This window comes from Erinaceus europaeus, chromosome 9 (assembly GCF_950295315.1).
Source record: "Erinaceus europaeus chromosome 9, mEriEur2.1, whole genome shotgun sequence".
NCBI classification, from domain to species: domain Eukaryota; kingdom Metazoa; phylum Chordata; class Mammalia; order Eulipotyphla; family Erinaceidae; genus Erinaceus; species Erinaceus europaeus.
In genome coordinates this window covers 17,885,646-17,905,354 of record NC_080170.1, presented here as the reverse complement: position 1 = coordinate 17,905,354, position 19,709 = coordinate 17,885,646, and the positions used below count along the sequence as shown (strand labels likewise).

The 19,709-nt window shown below is 38.5% G+C and overlaps 1 pseudogene; it reads left to right on the top strand.

The window, feature by feature from the left end:
- Positions 1-300: 300 nt before the first annotated feature.
- LOC103127590 (olfactory receptor 8U9-like) lies at positions 301-18,831 on the top strand (annotated as a pseudogene).
- Positions 18,832-19,709: the final 878 nt, after the last annotated feature.

Genomic DNA, 19,709 nt, shown 5'->3' with positions numbered 1-19,709 from the left:
TTCATTACTTTACCAAGTGATAGGGTCACCATTTGTGCTTATCCTCACATGAGCTAGAATATAGAAGTGGTGATGTCATGTTTTGGGATCAATCACATTTCCCAAAAGTTAGTAATGACCAATTGTATATCTCTGTAATAATCAAAATGCCCATTTAATTTGGATCAACTGTCTGTTACCTAATTTTGGATTTATGTCCTATTTATAGTGAATTCAGAGAATGAATCATTTTCTTCTTTTAAAATTTCTTTATTGGTGGTTAACTATATACAGTTCCCAGTACAAAACAATAGTTTGCACATGAATAGCAAAGAGAATCACTTGAGAATGCAACAAGACTGGGATCATTCCAGGAACCAACCAAGCATTAGGTGAGTGCAAACACATGTGACTTGTGGACAAAGGGACTTGGAGAGAGATTCCTGGGACTGGAAGTACTTGGGAACGACTGGTACCTGTCCGACAGTCTGCCAGTTGAAACACCACCTCAGGTCTGAAATTTATCAACAAAAAGGCTGCTGAAGGAAGGAAACTTGCATCTCACCAAGTTGCACCAGGTAGAGTACACATTCTCCTATGAATAAGGGTCACGCCCCTGACTCCCACCTGTGGGAGTGGGAGGAAGCCTCATCTGTGGAGTAGTGATTCAGATATCTCTCTTTCCTCTTCCTCTATATCCCTTCTTCCTGTTTCTGTTTGTATAAAATAAATAAATAAATACATTTTTAAACTAAAGTTAGTCAACTGTTATTATCATATCATCATTATTATTGAAAGTTTATTTGTTCTAGTTATTTATATTCCACATCTGTGAATCCATCTGGTAGTTGTTTTCACTTCTTTTTGTATTTATCATGTTTCCTTTCACACAATCACCTTCAGCTCTTTCCATTTTCCCCTGCCCAAATGTCACAATTTTATCTCTTTTAATGGCATAGAAATATACCATTGATTGTATCTCATATATCTTCTGTATCTAGTCATTTTCAATGCAAATTTAGGTTGATTTATACTTTGTCTATCATTAACAGTGCAGCTATCAACACAGGAGTGATTTAGCCTTTCAAAATAGTAATTTCATGTCTGTTGATTACATATCTAGATGTATTGTCATGGGATTGTAATGTATTTCCATTTTCCAAAATTTAATATGACTATATTAAGAAAGTACTGATTTACAAGACTTTTTGTTGTCATAGGGAACATTTCCATAATATAGGTGTTAATGCATGTCACCCACCATCAATCCATCCTCCTCCTCTGTAGGGAACTCAATTCAAGATGGCAGAGAAGTAAAACCATCACTATTTGCAAATGACATAATGGTATACATAGAAAATAATATCCAAAGGAATGCAGAATAAAAATCTTAGAAATCACGAAACAATATAGTAAGGAGGAAGATTACAAAATTAATACAAAGAAATCATTGGCTTTCCTCTATGCAAGCTGTCAAATTAGGAGGAAGAGGAAGTGGAGATAGCAGAGGAGACAGAGAAGAAAGAGAAGGAGAAATGAAAACAGTTCCATTTAAAATAGTATCAAAAGTAATTTTGTTTATTTATTTATTTATCTGGAAGAAAAGGGAAGAGAGAGAACCATATGATCGAACTCTATACTTAATGCTTAATATTCCAAGGCTTTGTTCACTGTGTAACTGCCTCTAAGAATAAATTTCCTAAAGGAAGCAGAAGTCTTATACTTTAAAAACTTTTATTTGCCATGAAAGGAAATAAAAAATAAATAAAGTGTGGAAAAATAACAGGAAAAATAATGGATTGGGAAAAGTAATGTAATTAAAATGACAGTATAACATATACGTTCAGAGTAATCCTTATTATAATTCCAAAATAACTTTTTTAAAAGGAATAGAACAAATGATCTGGAAGTTAATATGAAACTACAAAAGTCCCAGAATCACAAAAGCAATTGTAAGAAAAATAACAAGAATGGGGATATCATACTTCCTGATTTGCAGCTATAATAGACGGTTATAATAATTAAAACTGAATAGTAGTCAAGCAAAAGTAGACACTCAGATCAATAGGATAGAATTGTCAGTCCAGAAATAATCCATTATACTTATGGAGGGTTAATTTACAACAGAGGAACCAGAACTTTAAATGGAAAAATTAGAATTTTTTAATAAATGATAGTGGAACTGGGAAATTATAGGTATTGTTGAGGTTGTGGGGAGAAAGGAACTCTACTACAGAGTGAGAATGCAAACTGGAATAATCCCTTTGGAAGACTGTATAGACAGTCCTTAAGCAAATAAAATTGAATTACATTATGACTGAACAATACCAGTCTGAGGTATTTATCAAAAGGACGGTGAAACACTGATTTGAAGGGACATATTCATCCCAATGTTCATAGCTGCATTGTCCACAATAGCCAAAGAATGGAAGCAACTTAAATGGCCCATCATATCTTTGTGGGAATACAACGATTCCTTGACTAAGGCCCCTGGTGATGGGGTTGCCTGGTAATGACCAGAAGGGCCATCATTAAAGTGTGCCAATCTTGGGAGCCGGGCAGTGACACAGCAGGTTAAGCGCACATGGTGGAAAGCACATGGATCTGCATCAGGATCCCTGTAGGAGCCCGCAGCTCCCCCCCCACCTGCAGGGGGTTCCCTTCCCCCCACAGGCAGTGAAGCAGGCCTGCAGGTGTTTTTCTTTCCCCCTCTCTGTCTTCCCCTCCTTTCTCCATTTCTCTCTGTCCTACCCAACAACAACAAGGGCAGCAAAATGGGGGGGAGGGGTCCAGGAACAGTTGATCATTAGTGCAGGCACCGAGCCCCAGAAATAATCTTGGAAGCAAAAAAACAAAACAAGCAAACAAAAACAGAAATAAAATTTAAAAAATGTGCCAATCTCTTGCACTTACCAGCTTCTGTAGTCCTTATTTTATCTGACATGGTTAGGCTTAGTGACTCAGTTTATCCTCATCGGGCTCTCCGACCTCCCTGAGTCGTGCTACCCTCTCTTCATGGCCTTTGTCTTCATCTATCAGGTCACCTTGCTGGGAAATAGGACAATTCTCTTGAGAAGAAGCTACAGACACCCATGTATTTCTTTTTGGCAAATATGTCTCTCCTTGGCATATTCTGTCCCTCAACTACTGTGCCAAAAATGCCGGAAAACCTCTTGATGAAGAAAAACAGCATTTCCTTTGTTGTCTGTGCCTTGCAAATCTATTTCCTTATGTCACTGGCAGGAACTGAATTTTTCCTTCTTGCTGTCATGATATATGACAGGCATGTGGCCATCTGTTTTCCCCTTTGTTATAACCTCATCATGACCAGGATTTGCTATATCCACTTGCCAGTGGGGAACTGGGCAACAGGATTTCTCAACTCCCTCATCCACAGGGTGGCTACTTTCAATCTGACATTCTGTAAGTCCAATCAAGTTAATCAATACTATTGTGAAATTTCACCTCTAGTATCCTGTCATGCTCATCTACCTATGTAGTGGAGATGCTGGTTCTAGTGACAGGAGGAGTCCTAGGGAATGGTGCTTACCTGGTTACCTTTGTCTCTTATATCTATATCTTCTCTACCATCTTGAAGATCCAGTCTGTGGAAGGCAAGAGCAAAGCCTTCTACACTTATGTTGTGCCTCCCACATTCTTGTAGTCTGTTTGTTCTATGGCACAATATTTACCTATATCTGTCCTTCCTCCAGCCAACACTTCAAAGCCAGAGACAGACTCATCACCATGCTGTATGGAGTTATTACCCCAATGCTGAACCCCATCATCTACAGCCTGAGGGACAAGGAGGTGAAGGGGGTTCTCAGAAGCGTAGTGTGTAATAGAGCATCATTTCAGAAAGACTGTAAATAAAATAAAAAATTCTCTACTGTGAAGTGCATTTTTTTTGCGGGGGGATTCACAAAATGAATGATGTTCAGTCTATTTCCATCCACTGGATATTTAGAATATATTTTCATCAAATAGAAATTTTCCAGTACCAGCAAATGACAATTAATAATTGCACTATTAGTGGGGCTATAACCTGGGAATATTAAGTTTCATGATTATTGCCCTCTCTACCCACCCTTGTATTTATGCTACGTATATGTTCTTATATCAGACATAAACCATCTCTCTCTGTGTTTTCCTATTACTTCATTCCCTTATCTGACTCATCTCTCATGCTGAGAAGTCTTGCTCATATTACTGTACCATCCTTTCTTCAGTTTTAGCTTTTAATTGTTTTCTCTGCTTCTCTCTCCTTTCTGTGGTCCAATTTCTGCTCTCCTCATCCTTTCATGGAGAATGCTTATATTTCTGTATCTTTAATTTATAGATCTAATTCAGTTCACAATATACACAGTTTTTGCAATCTTGTAGAAACAGAGACAGTAAAAGGAAAGGAAAACACAACAGAATGATAGCTTCCTATATTACCATAGCATTTCCCATGTGGTGATGGGGCTCAAACTGGGTGACATGCCTGACACTTTTCCTAAAATCTTGCAGTCCAACTTGCCTATTTTTAAATATTAGCTTTATTATTCAAATCATATGTGAACATGAGAAAGAGAGAGAGAGAGGAGAGAGAGAGAGGGAGAGAGAGAAACTAAATCACCATAAGACAATGTGTCACTGGCAACTCTTCTGGAAATATCAGAGATGCAAGTCTTAAGTTTACAACTCAGTCATTTGTCTGGACATTATTTTCTTTTATATTTGAATTGCTTTATACAGGGATAAATACAATTTAGTCATGGTATATGGTCATTTTAATGGCTGTTGCATTTAATGTGCTTATGTTTTGTTCTTTTTTTAAAAAAAACTTATTAGAAAGATAGGAGGAGAGAGAAAGAACAGTTTGTTGACCTATAACTATTATTTCTTTTTTCTGACTAGAGCTCTGCGCAACTCTGACTTCTGGGGAGACTGGAGTTTGAACCTGGAATCTTTGGTGCCCAGTAATTAAGGTCTTTCTCTACAAAGCACTATGCTATCTTTACAACCTATAATAATAATTATTATTAATTTAATTATCTTAATTTTTAAATTTATTTTTATTTATAAAAAAGAAACATTGACAGAACCATAGGATAAGAGGGGTACAGCTTCACACACTTCCCACCACCAGAGCTCTGTATACCATCCCTTCCACTGATAGATTCCCTATTCTTTAACCCTCTGGGAGTATGGACCCAAGATCATTGTGGGATGCAGAAGGTTGAAGGTCTGTCTGGCTTCTATAATTGCTTCCCCACTGAACATGGGCATTGAAAGGTTAATACGTACTCCCAGCCTTTCTCTTATAATTATTTTTTTACAAGCAGTTCCCAATTATAACATATAGAAAGAGGTAAAACAGTAGAGTCAGAGAGAAGGTTTCATGCACATCCTTAATTTTATAAAATTCAAAGAGAAAATGTTGAGGGAGGGGTGAGGGAGGGAGATATTAATGATATAATATTAATAGCACTCATTTATGGAAAATGCAATGCTGTATATTGAATTTTAGGTCACAGACTTACATGCCTTGTGTTCTATGTTCTTTTGTCATCTTTCACACTTTACTGCTCCTGGATGACTTTTTCTTTTTTTTTTCCCCTTTATTTAAGAAAGGATTAACTAACAAAACCATAGGGTAGGAGGGGTACAACTCCACACAATTCCCACCACCCAATCTCTATATCCCACCCCTTCCCCTGATAGCTTTCCCACTCTCTATCCCTCTGGGAGCATGGACCCAGGCCCAGGGTCATTGTGGGTTGCAGAAGGTGGAAGGTTTGGCTTCTGTAATTGCTTCCCCGCTGAACATGGGCATTGACTGGTCGGTCCATACTCTCTGTCTCTCTCTTTCCCTATTAGGGTGTGTCTCTGGGGAAGCTGAGCTCCAGGACACATTGGTGGGGTCTTCAGTCCAGGGAAGCCTGGCTGGCATCCTGATGACATCTGGGACCTGGTGACTGAAAAGGGAGTTAACATACAAAGCCAAACAAATTGTTGAGCAATCATGGACCCAAAACTTGGAATAGTGGAGAGGAAGTGTTAGGGGGATACTCGCTGCAAACTCTAGTGTACTTCTGCTTTCAGGTATATATTTTGCAGTAGTTTATGGATAGGTGTGAACATATGCTCTCTTTCACAGAAACTGGTGTATATCTAGGTTTTGGGACTTTGTTAGAAAGTGAACCACCTGCGATGGAATTAGAGTATACTATGAAAGGAAAGGTCTCACCCGAGTAATGAAGCTGAAGGGTTGTCATTCCACACGTGAAGTCTCTGGACACAGTCTGAGGTGAAGCATGTTAAGGTGGCAATCATTGTTTTGGTTAGGTTGTGATCTGCAGATGCAATATTATTTGATATGGATTGGGAGAGGCATACGGGAAAGTGGGCCCTATTCAAGGGTTCCAGGACTGGGGGAAGTAGGGGCTCTATAGTGGAGATGTGAGGTTCCTGCTGTCTTAGGGTTCAAAAAGACAATCGATAGTTAATGTTATCATCACATTAATTGGTAATTGGGTTAACTTTGAAAAGTCCTTTTGTTAGGGTTTGCTGTACAGTACCCAGTGTCTTGTATATCACTGTGCTATTGGTTGCTTCTGATCTACTTGGTCTAGGCTTTTGAGAGAGTCTATATATCAGTTACACAGCCTATATATTAAAAATATTCAGTCTGTATTTTAAAAAACTTTGAGACATACAATTAATTTTCCCCCTCTCATATTAATTAACTAGTGATTTATATGACTACATTTTACTAGGAGTGTACATGCACACCATTCCCACCACCAAAATACTGTGACCCATCCCTCCCACCCACGCCCACCCTCCACTGGCCCAGGAAGCTGCATATGCAAGGAACCAGAGAGAAAGGGGGTGGGGGTTGGGAAACATTACTGAAGGTTCCTTCAACATTTTGAAGAAAGGGCTTAGACCTAGTCATTATCCAAATGGGCTGTTTCCCCAGCCTCCTTTCCTCTACTGGTGACCTAATTCTCCCATCCTGTGTTAGTTTATAGTAGGCTCTTCTTATCATTGTATTTGTATCCGTTATAATGTCTCCTCTTCATTTTTTAAAATTCATTAGAATATTTTCTATTTTTTGTGCTACTTCTACATAGAATGTAAATGTACTTCTACATAGAATGTAAATGACAATTTCATTTACTAAAAATTCTTAGTTTGGGGGCCAGGTGATGGTGCACCTGGTTGATCACACACATTACAGTAACAAGGACCCAGGTTCAAGCCCCTGGTTTCCACCTGCAGGGGGAAAGCTTCGCAAGGGGTGAAGCAGGGCTGCAGGTGTTCTCTGTCTCTTTCTCTCTCTCCTTCCCCTTCCCTCTCAAGTTCTCTATATCTCTAATCAATAATAAATAAATAAAACTTTTTTTTTTTTTTTTTTTTTTTTTTACAAAATCTTAGTTTGGGGGATTCAGTGGTGGCTCATATTGTAGAACACATTTTATCATGCATGAGGTCCTGAGGGTGAGGGAAGCATTACAGGCAACAGAGCAGTGCTGCAGGTGTTTTTCTCTTTGATGTATCTCCTCCTCCTCACCCTCCTTCTCTTTCCATTTCTTTCTCTATCTTCCTCTCTCTCTCTCTCTCTCTCTCTCTCTCTCTCTCTCTATATATATATATATATATATATATATATATATATATATATACACACATATTTGAACTCTATATATATGTGAAAAGCAGCTTAGTTTCTTCATTTTTTTCTACTTTCATTCTGTTACTTATTTAAAACTTATTTCATTTCTGATCTTTGCTACTCTCGTCCATCTAATAAATTGAGCCATAGTTTGATCACCTTTTCTAATGGCTTGAGATGTAAATTTTTATGTAAATTGTTGGAGTTTTAAAAATTTATTCACTTATCACCTTAAATTTCTACCATTGAATTGTTTTTGTTACATCCTCTAAATTTTGTTGTACTATATTTTCATTTTCACTTACTTCAAGATATTTTTCTTTATTTTTTATTGAAGGGATTAGTGCTTTACATTCAACAGTAATTATATTTATTGCTATATGTGTTAAATTTCTTATTTATTTATTTGCCAGACCATTCTAACACTCCTGCTTGGTTCACCTCCATCATTGTGCACCGGGACCTGCAAACTCCCCACCCCAGAGCCCTTTACTTTGGTGCAACACACCAAACCCAGTCTAAGTTCTGCTTTGTTTTTCCCTTTCTGCTCATATAAGTAAGATAATTCCATATTCATCTTTCATTTTCTGGCTTATCTCACTTAACATGATTCTTTCAAGCTCTATCTAAGATAAGGTGAAGAAGGTGAATTAATTGTTTTTTAATAGCTGAGTTGTATTCCACTTTGTATATATACCCCAACTTTTTCAGCTACTCATCTATTGTTGGATACCTGGGATGCTCTGGCTATTACAAAATATTCTGATGAAGATAAGAGGACTCTGAACTCCAGCTCCATCACACCCAGAGAGAGAGAAGGAAAAGGAGAGGAACATATGGAGGTAGTTATGTTGTTATAAGTGACTTGGAGGGGAAGAGAGGATTGAATCCGATAAAAGGGGTCAACTATGTATAAATGTGGACAGATAGTTGTAGAGATGATGGATGGCCATGTCTGCAACCTTAGGGGAACTGTGGTGGATTACACTGGGGAGACTGAAGAATCAGAACTCTGGTGGTGGCAATGGTGTAGATTCAAACCTCCATTGACATATGATTCTGTAATACAAAAATAAATAAATAAATTAAATAAGGGTTACCTAAAAATTATTCTGTATGAACATAGCAAGATTATAAGTTTTTTTCCTTCTATCCAATTATTAAAATTACTGAATATTCTAGAGTGTGCTATTTTCTTTTAAATTTTTTAATCTTTATTTATTGGATTGAGACAGCCAGAAACTGAGAGGGAAGGAGAGGATAGGAAGAGAGACACAGACACCTGCAGTGCTGTTTCACCACTTGCAAAGCTTTCCCCAAGCCTGGTGGGGACTGGGGATAGAACTCAGGTCCTTGCACACTGTAACACATGCGCTCTACCAGGTGTGCTACCCAGCCCCACAGAATGTGCTGTTTTAATTTTCACCTATATGAGTAATTTCAACTCATTATTTTCTTGTTTTATGCCATTGTGGTTTGAAATAATTCTGGGAATAATTTTAATCTTATATCTGTTAAAATTATTTTATGGTTTGACAAATGATATATGTTACTGATGTAACAATTGGGTGTTATACTTCTATTACATAGAATTCTCTAGATATTTCTGTTCGGTTTAATGTATCCATCGCATACTTAAAAAACATTTTTTTCCTTTCTGATTTTATGTCTGGGAGTTTGATTCATTATTGAAAAGGATATTTAGTGCCTGAAAATTAACATATTTCTATAATTTATCCTTTCAGGTTATTTAGCATTGTGTATTTACTCATTTAGCTACTCTCATGCTAAATGCATACTTACTATTGTTTTTATATTTATTTATTTATTTATTTTCCCTATTGTTGTCTTTACTTTTTATTGTTGTTGTAGTTATTGTTGTTGTTATTGATGTCATCATTGTTAGATAGGACAGAGAGAAATGGAGAGAAGAAGGGAAAACGGGGGGGGGGGAACATAGACACCTGCAGACCTGCTTCACCCCCTGTGAATCAACTCCCCTGCAGGTGGGGAGACAGGGGTTGGAATTGGATCCTTAGGCAGGTCCTTGCACTTCGAGCCACCTGAGCTTAACCTGCTGTGCTACAGCCTGACTCCTTCATACTTAACTATTGTTATAGATTGTTTCTCTGTTATCTTTATTTATTTGTTGAATAGAGACAGCCAGAAATAGAAAGGCAGAGAGGAGATAGAGAAGGAGAGAGACAGAGACACCTGCACCCCTGCTTCACCACTTGCAGTTTTCCTTCTGCAGGCAGGGACTGGGGGCTCGATTCTGGGTCCTTGTATATTGTAATGGATGAGCTCAACTAAGTGCACCACCACCTGACAACAATAGGGTTTTGATAAATATTACTCTTTAGAATTATATGAGTCTGTATTTTTGTCTTGTGAATTTTTTTTATCTTATGACCTGTTTTTTATTTGACAAAAGTCTAACACTGCTGCTTTAATTCAGTTTCTAGTGCATGGATATCTTTTAAAAATATTTGTAAAATGAAAATATTGACAAGAATATAGGATTAGAGGGGTAAAGCTCCACACGATTCCCACTACCAGAACTCTGTGTCCCATAGCTTTCCTATACTTCATCCTTCTGGGAGTGTGGACCCAGAATATTATGGGGTGCAGAATGTGGAAGGTCTGTCTTCTGTAATTTATTTTCTGCTTAACACAGGCTTTGGCAGGTCCATCCACGCTCTCAGCCTGTCTCTCTCATTCCCTACTGGGGCAGGGCTCTGGGAAGGTGGGATTCCACAGGACGTATTGGTGAGGTCATCTGCCCAGGGAAGTCAGGTTGGCCTCATGATAGCATCTGGAACCTGGTGGCTGAAAAGGAGTTAAGATATAAAGCAGAGCAAATTGTTGACTAATCATGAACCCAAAGGCAAGAATATTACACATGAAGATTTGGGGTGTCCATTTTGGAAAAAAACTAATAAGTCAATTTTCGGTATATTCCAAGGGGCCCATGACTTTATTAGATTTTGTCTGAGTCTGACAGCTAACGTGCAGGTGGACCCATGGCATTGTCTGGGGAGGTGGTGTCATAGTTGAAAAAAGGACTAGAAGGCTGGATCAGGGGAAAGAGTAGCTCTCAAATATGGGGAAAAAAGTATATAAATATTGTTAACTGTAAACCCCATCAATGGGATCTGGGGACCATATTCAGCACAGGAGCCAGTGTAACCTCTGCATCCCTGTAGGTATGAGCTCGCTTTCTGTGTTCATGGCTAGGAACTTTCCAGGCTACACTGGTTTCAGGACCCATCTTCCTTGGGTGGTAGAATTTTTTCTCCATTGGAGAAAGGGACATTCCCTACCATTGTTGATCCACATTGAGGGCAAGGTACTATAGGGGTCCACAAAGGGGTCCATTATGTTGTTCGTGATGTAGATGACTAGTGATGGTGGAAAGAGGTATTTCTTAGAAGTCTAGGCCCATCATGTCTGTGCGGGAATCCCAGGATTCCCTGAATACAGCCCCAGGTGATGGGGTGGCCTGATAATGACTAAAGAGTCATCATCAAATTATACCAGTATCTTGCTCTTATTCAGTGTTCATATTGTTTACTTTGTCTGACAAGGTTAGCTATGGAGTGAGTGAGGGAAGTGAAATAGGAAGTGGGTGAGGAGGGTATCTAGGTCTAAGTAGAATCTATTTGATTAGGTGCTTTGTAGTGTCTTTTTTAGGTCTTCCTACTTGCTTGCTGAATTTATTAACTCAATTTTAAGGTGTATATTTCCCCCTAACTTATGGATACATGTGTACATAAGCCCTATCTCATGGGCAGTGCTCTACATCTAGGATTTGAGGCTTTGTTAGGAATCTTTGGTCATTCCATCCCTTTTAGTCTGCTTGTTTGTAAGCTTGATAAGAATCTGTCTGAAGCAGCATAAAATTGGTCTAATGAAATTCCTCTACTATAGTCAGTCTTATTGTATTAATTTAGGTAGGAATTTGTATACAACAGCCAATGTAGAACTTTCCCACTAAACATAATGGTTGTAAATATTAGAAAATTAGACAAAGCCTGGAAACCCATCTCCCCAGAGCCCTACCTCACTAAGGAAAGGTAGAGACAGGCTAGGCATATGGATGGACCTGCCAATGTCAATGTCCAGTGGGGAAGCAATTTCAGAAGCCAGACCTCTGACTTTCTATGCCCCGTTGTTAAAGTTCAGAGCTCCAGCAGGCTGGGCTAGCTTCACGGGGATAGACAGAGATGACCAGAGACACACGGCTGAGCTGAGAAGCTATCTTTCTTTATTCACGAACAATGATTCATAAACTAACCCAAACCAATCACCACACAGATCTGTCCTGCATCCTTCTCTTCCTGCGGCTGCGGCCAGAACTCCCGAACTCTGTAGGGGTTCCAGGGGCAGGGAGAAGTGCGCCCACAAAACTAGCAGGTACCATACCACAATCTCCCAGAGGCGGGGGGGGGGGGGGGAGGCCAAAACCAATGTGAAGCATACAACAATTCCCCCTTTTCTTTTTAACTAAATGACCATAGTATCAGGGGTGTGGGGTAAACAGAAACCTATATCGTACAGGCATTTTTTTTTTTTAAAAGAAACTGGCACAAACATGGAGGAACATGCAAGAAAGTAACAAGAACCAGTTTGCTGCCAAAAGAAGGCCTGAGGGGGACCTTTTTTTTGCCTCTGGGGGGGGGGGCGTTACTTACCTCGATGGGCATTTTCTAGCATGGGGGTGAGGAACGGCCTAGAGTCCCAAGGCAGCTGGCTGCAGTCAGTCTTTGAGAAACCCAGCAGCATAAAGGGAAGCTACAAAGTGTCCAAGAGGTGTACCAGTGAGTCCGATAGAAATGTGAGTCCAAAGCAGATGTCCACGGAAGAATGCCAGGGGCTGGAATGTTTTATTTAGGTCAGCTGCTGGAATTCTGCTTTTCTGTAGAGAACTTGGCAGCTGCAATTTACTTACTATGAAACAAAACTTGTAGCAGGTTAGAAGTTTATCACAATTGATAACTCTATTACAATCATTAGCATAACAATAGCACAATCTAACTTTTTAATTGAGAAGGAATTTGAGAATTTTACATATCAATAAGTCTATTTAACCTTTTGTGACACCCATTCAAGATGGAGACACACCCTAGGTGTGTGCAGGTTTTTTTTTTAGACTCACTTAGTTAAAATATATTGATTTTTAACTAACTTTTAACTCAGACTTTAAATCTAAGTTAATTTTACCTTTATGAGAGCTATGTTGAAACCCTTTTTCATTTAACCCTGTCTGGTAAGAATATAGCCTTAAAGTTACATTTCTAACCTTAAAGTTGATGTTTACCAAACTTTAAACACACACGTAAACATGGTCTATAATACACAAGGAGAGAAACCTTTGTTATGAAGACATGTCATTTTAAACATGAATTTAGATCTATACTGTCTTAGTTGTTGGGGGGGAACACCATCTAGAGGTAGCCTCTCGTGCAGCTCCACTTCTAGGAATTGTAGGTTGCAATCTCTGGACGAATCTCTGCATATTCTAGCTCGTCTGCCTTCAGACACAAGTTTGGGATCTCTGCCAGGGGGCCTAGTTTTGGCAGGGAGCCCGGGGTCTCCAGGTAGTCTGGGATCTGTCCAGACTTCATACCAGGAGGGTGGGGGGGCCAGCCATGCAGAAGGCATGGGCCGAGGTGCCCCGGGGTGGCGGCCATGAGAGGCTGCAGCTTTGCCTGTCATGTCTGGAGGCCTGCTGTCGGCAGCCAAGCAGCATGGGAGGAGCCCACGCCCAATGCCCTGTGCCATGCGGCAGAAAGCCGGCTCCTGTGGGCTGGCGTTGGGCTCCTGCAGGCTGGCATTGGGCAGAAACCACAGAGTGGTCAAGAGATAAATGTTCCAGAAACAGCGAAACAGTCTCATCAAAAAAGGGCAGAGGCCTTTGGAGATCTCTTCAAAAGCAGAAGAAAAGGCCATACTGCATAGGTAGCCAAATTGTCTTCACTTATCTGAAAGATGTGCAGGTCAGCCCCACATTGGGAGCCATATGTTGTTAAAGTTCAGAGCTCCAGCAGGCCGGGCTAGCTTCGTGGGGGTAGACAGAGAAAACCAGAGACACATAGCTGAGCTGAGAAGCTATCTTTCTTTATTCACGAACAGTGATTCATAAAGTAACCCAAACCAATCACCACACAGATCTGTCCTGCATCCTTCTCTTCCGGCGGCCCGGCCAGAACCCCCGAACTCTGTAGGGATTCTGGGGGCAGGGAGAAGGGCACCCGCGAAACTAGTAGGGGCCATACCACAATCTCCCAGAGGCGGGGGGGGGGTGAGACCAAAATCTATGTGAAGCATACAACAATGCCCCTCAGAGATCTTTAGTCCATATTCCCAGAGGGATACAGAATAGGGAGGCTTCCAAATCTGGGAATGTGATATTACATGCTGGTGTTGGGAATTCTATGAGTTGATCCCCTCTTGTCTCACAGTCTTGTCAACCATTATTAAATCACCAATAATAAATGAGAAAAAGAAGTTAAAAACCAAAAATACACAAAGTAGAACTTGGACTGGGTTTGGTGTATTGCACCAAAGTGAAGGAATCTAGGGGTGGAGGAAGGTTCAGTTCCTGGAACATGATGTCAGAGGATCCAGTGGAGGCTGAATTGTTATGTGGAAAACTGAGAAATGTAACACATGTACAAACTACTGTATTTTTTTTTGTTACTGCATTTTTCTGTTGACTGTAAACCATTAATCCCTCCCAATAAAAAAAAAAGAAAAGAACACACAAACTTCATGAGTTTTCATAAATAAAAAATATTGTACACCTTTATATTTGACCTGTGATAGATTAAGAGCTTTAAATTAAAAATATCTCTTTTGAAAACTTTTGGTCCAGGGGGGATGGGTGGTAGCACTCTTAGTTAAGCACACACCTTACAATGTGCAGGGACCAAGTTTCAAGCCCTGATTCCCACCTTCAGAGAGAAAGCTTCACAAGTGGTGAAGTGGGGCTTTAGTTGTCCCTCTGTATATCTCCCTCTCTATCTACCCTTTCCTCTCTATTTCTGGCTGTCTCTATCCAATAAATAAATAAAGATAATAATAATAATAATAATAATAAATGTTTTGGCCCAGAATCTGGAAGATTCCTATCACTTTAAGGAAAAAAATACAAACTCTATTCTAATTTATATTAATTTGTCATAGAAGTTTATTCTTGTAGAAGGATGTGAGTTCTTTTATGTAGTTTTATTTTCCTTGGTTTTGTACTTTTTTTTTTCTGGAGAAACAGTACTGTCATGAAATATAACATTCTTCATAAATTTACTGGATGGTTCTATGCATAAGTTCTCTTTTTCTTTTGCTCTCTTTTCTCTCCTTTTCAATGAAACACAAGGTTGCTGTAATGGAATGAGATGTTCTGATACAGTACTTTGACTCCTATCTGATGTACCTTCCTTGCAGATTATGAAGTTTTGTTTATATTCTGAATATGTGTCTGTGTTGACTTTTACCAGCATGTTCAACCTGTATGTGCTTTCTCTGGTAGCTTATAAGAGAATTTTTTTTCATTTGTTTGGTTTATTATTTATTTATTGGTTAAGATTTGGTTTTTACTGCAGACAGTTTTTTTTTCTAAGACTCTTCTTGGAGATTTCTTTAGATCACATATTTTAATCAATATCTTTTTTATTTGTCTATTGGGTCCTTGAATAAAAAAAACAGTTACAGTTAATTGATGCAACAATTTAAAATGTTCTTGAGAAATATTTTCTCCCTCTCAAAATAAAATTTGTTGTTGTTAATCTTTTATCTCTTACAGGTTTACTGCGTGCCCAAATAAGATCAGATATGTTGAGAAATTAAAAAAAGAATGTAGGGAAGTAACAGGAGTTAAAATAATACTATGAGGGAAAGATAAAAGAAGATATAGAAAAGAAAGGGAGGAAGATAATTGTCAAGTATACAGTCTAGGAAGTAGTCAATAATAATTATTTTAAAGATAAAACTATTGTCTTGTTGGTAGATTTACTTATTTTCCTTTAAAAATATATACATGGTAAACAACTCTGACCTTTCTCACCATGAATTCTCTTGGTAAATTAAAACTCTGTGGAATTCCCCAGTTAGAATATATTTATAATTTTCTATGCATCCTGAGAGTTAGGGGGTTAAAGATCGTAACTATAAAACTTAAACAGAAAAAGATTAATAGTATCACTTACTTTACTGTTGATAAATAGCAAGTATATACTCTAAGAGAAGCATAAATCAGGAAATTTCTAGCTCAGCACAATGTCATGAACCAGTAATGGCTGTCCAAACACAAATCAGCCAATATGGATTTCAGGTGATCTTTTTTTTTTTGTTCAGAGGGTGGGTAGAAGTTGAGTGGAAGATTAAACTTGCAAGAAGTTTTCTTTTAATACAGGCTTCATAAATTCCGTATCAAGCAAATAAAATTTTGAGAACTCAACAATCCCCTCAATACAAAATGAAATGGAAATTAGACTAGTAAAAAGCAGATAAACAAGATTAAAGTGTTTAATCATTTATGAGTGCCTCACTGGAAATTCACCATTCAATTATGATATGGACTGCTGTCTTTATCTCTAGATAAAGTACTTAAGGCGTAGACCAAATGAAACACACCACACACACACACACACACACACACACACACACACCACATCTAGGGAAAGATGAGATCAAATACTTTGGTTAAAAATTCCACTTGATTATTTTTTTTTAAATTATTTATTTTATTACACAGAGAAAAAGAAGACTGCTAGAACATACATATGAAAGGACTGAGTACTGGATAAACAGATTATTGAATAATAATAGGGTGACTTTCAGTGGCAATTGTATAACATGGGTAGAGGTGCTACCGAATACTATGACGGTGATCATATTATAATATAAGTATGTATCAGAGTGCTACTTTGAATATTTAAAAATACATAACAATACATAGCTATTATATCTTGATAATCCTGAAAAATAGAAATATACTTTCTGATTTAATATGTTATTTCCTTAATGGATATCCTACTTAGGTTTAAATTATCTTACAGTTGTCATAACATTCGTCTATACTTTTGACATGTCATTATGCTGCTATTTAAAATCTTAATTTTTTCCTCTACCTATATTTATCTTCATTTGTACTAGAATAGTGATGAAGAAACTTCTTGAAAAATCTTTCCTTTCTTCACTAATTATAGGTATATCTTATCAGAATCTTTTTGTATGCCAAATACTAGATAAGTAGTATATCTGATAAATGGTATATTGCTTGAATTTTTTTACTATTAAAAATTTTTAGTATCTACCATATTTATTTATTAAAATTATCTTTATTTATTGGATATAAACAGTCATAAGTCAAGAGAAAGGAGGAGATAGAGAGTGAGAGAGAAATAAAGAGACACCTGCAGCCCTGCTTCACCACTCGGAAAGTTTTTCCCTCAAAGGTGGGGACTGGGGGCTTGAACCCAGAATCTTGCACATTGTAACCTGTGTGCTCAACCAGGTATGCCACCACCTGACCCCCCATAATATAATAATATATTTCTAATTATTTTTTAAAATAATTGTTTTAGTCATTACTAGTTTTCCTTTATAATTTGGAGAATAATAAGTTCCAAAGTAAACTGCTTGAATAAGAATATCATCTCATCAATATTCCAATGCATTTGTGGAAGGTTTTGTAGTGACATCACATTATTTATCCTGAGAACACATACTATGTATTCTTCAGACATTCTATTTCACACCTGCCCCTTTAGAATATTTTGGCATCTTCAATGTACAACTCATTAAAAATTTAAATTTGATAATTATACAGTATCAATTCTAAATACATATGGAAGTTAGGTTTGTGGAATTTCCCAATCTAATTAAAAGAGAGAAACTGAAGGGTGGTTAGAATGAGCATGAAAAAGAGACAATGTATTAGGTGGCTGGCTACTACAATGATCAAAGACAAGACACCGCCAGCCAAGTCTCAAAGGACTCAGCCACACAAATAAAATGCATTCCCAGAGATTTTTAAAAGTGCTATATTTGGAAATCTGTATAAGCCTGAGGTTTTTTCCCCAAGTAATTAATGATTTAATACTGGTTTACAGTAAATATAAACACCTTAGGTAGCCAAAGTCCTGGGCTTGGGGAGCCATCTTGAACTATTTCCAGATGTACTTTTGGAGATTGCCTCTCATTTGGGCCAGATTCTTTCTTTGGTTGCCCCTCAAGATGGAACCTGTTAAGACAAGCGGCATTCTGAGGAGTTGTGGGAGAAAATAGCAGAGATGAGATGAATGTGAGAGAAACCATGTAACTCACTCTGTAATTATCCCCAGGACAAGATCTATAATGAATGATATGAATGAATCTTAGTCTCACACTGCTTGTGTTGGCCATTTTAAGGAGACCTATGAAAGAGAAAGTTTTGGGTACCCCCCCATTCAAGTTGAAGTAGAGTACAAGTTAAATACCCAAAAGTGTGTGAATCATCAAGATTAATAAAAGTCAGATTGCAAAATATTCCTTCATCAACTCAGTGTTTCCTTCAAACTAACTTGGATTCTAGATATTGGGGACATGCAATCTCATAATGTGGTACTAACACTACCCTCCTGAATGGCACTTTGTAGAATAATAGCATTATTGAGCTTGCTGGGCAGTGCTGTATCCCTGGTGGCTCTGTAATAACAACCCTTCCTCCCCACCACCCCCACCACTGGGAAATAATTCTTTTGGAATAACCTCACTCTACTTCTGTATCTATTATTATCTGTTGTTCACAGAAGGAAGCCAAATAGAGCAGAAACATCTCTACTATCGCTTATGTCATTTTGCTGGGATTTGGGGACCTGGAGGAGGTTGGCATTGTACTTTTCTCATTATTCCTCAGCCTCTACATTGTCACACTGTTGAGTAATCTGCTACTGATCCTAGCTGTGCAGACTAGTCACCGGCTTCAGACCCCCATGTACTTCCTCCTGTGCCACCTATCCTGTGTGGATTTTTGCTACACAAGTTGCATCATCCCCCAGTTGCTGCAGGAAGTTCTAAGTGGTAGAGTCACCATCTCCTTTACTGCCTGCATAGTCCAGTTGTATGTGGTTGGTGTCCTACTCACTGTGGAGTGTTTCCTTCTGGCTTTCATGTCCTATGACCGCTATGTGGCCATCTGTTAGCCACTGAGATACTCAGTCCTAATGGACAATAGAATTTGTACCAAGCTAACTGTGGGATCTTGGGTGGCTGGGAGTCTGTTTCTGGGAGCCTTGCTGATTTTGTTTGCCACCTTAACCTTCTGTGGCCCCCACCTTATCAACCATTTCTTCTGTGACTTCTACCCCGTGGTCAAGCTCTCCTGCACAGACACCACTGTAGTGGAGAAGGTGGCTTTTGTCTTGTCATTCCTATCCCTGTCTCCTTTCTTTTGGACCTTGTTATCATATGTTTGCATTTTGTCTGCCATCTTGAGAATTTCTTCTTCAGCAGGGAGGCACCACACCTTCTCCACCTGCTCTTCCCATCTGATTGTTGTGCGTTTTATGGCACCTTGATTTTGGTATATATAACGCCCCCCTCAGAAATAGCACTGAGTCTGAATAAGCTATTCTCACTTCACTACACGACCCTCACACCCCTCCTGAATCCTCTGGTCTATAGTCTCAGAAATAAGGATGTTCAAGTTGCTCTGAAGATGGGAGTCAAACTCCGCTGTTCATGATAGGACCAAGTCTAGAGACAGTGCGATCAAGAGTTCAGGAAATGGAGTAGAGCTCAGAGATTATGAGAACCTCTTTACAACAGTATATGTGTGATAAAACTTTGAATATATCAACAAATAAAGGTAATAATTTGGACTGTAAGAAAACACACAAAATTAATGTTCACCAACTTTAAATGTACACAAGAACATTAGTGCTGTACAAGGTGATAGAATTTCAAAAGCTATGTGGTTTTAAAACATTTGTTCATATATATGTTATTTTATTCTCACAACCATCTCAGAGGATAATGGATGTAGTGAGTTATATGTGATAAGCTATTGATTTCAGAAGAC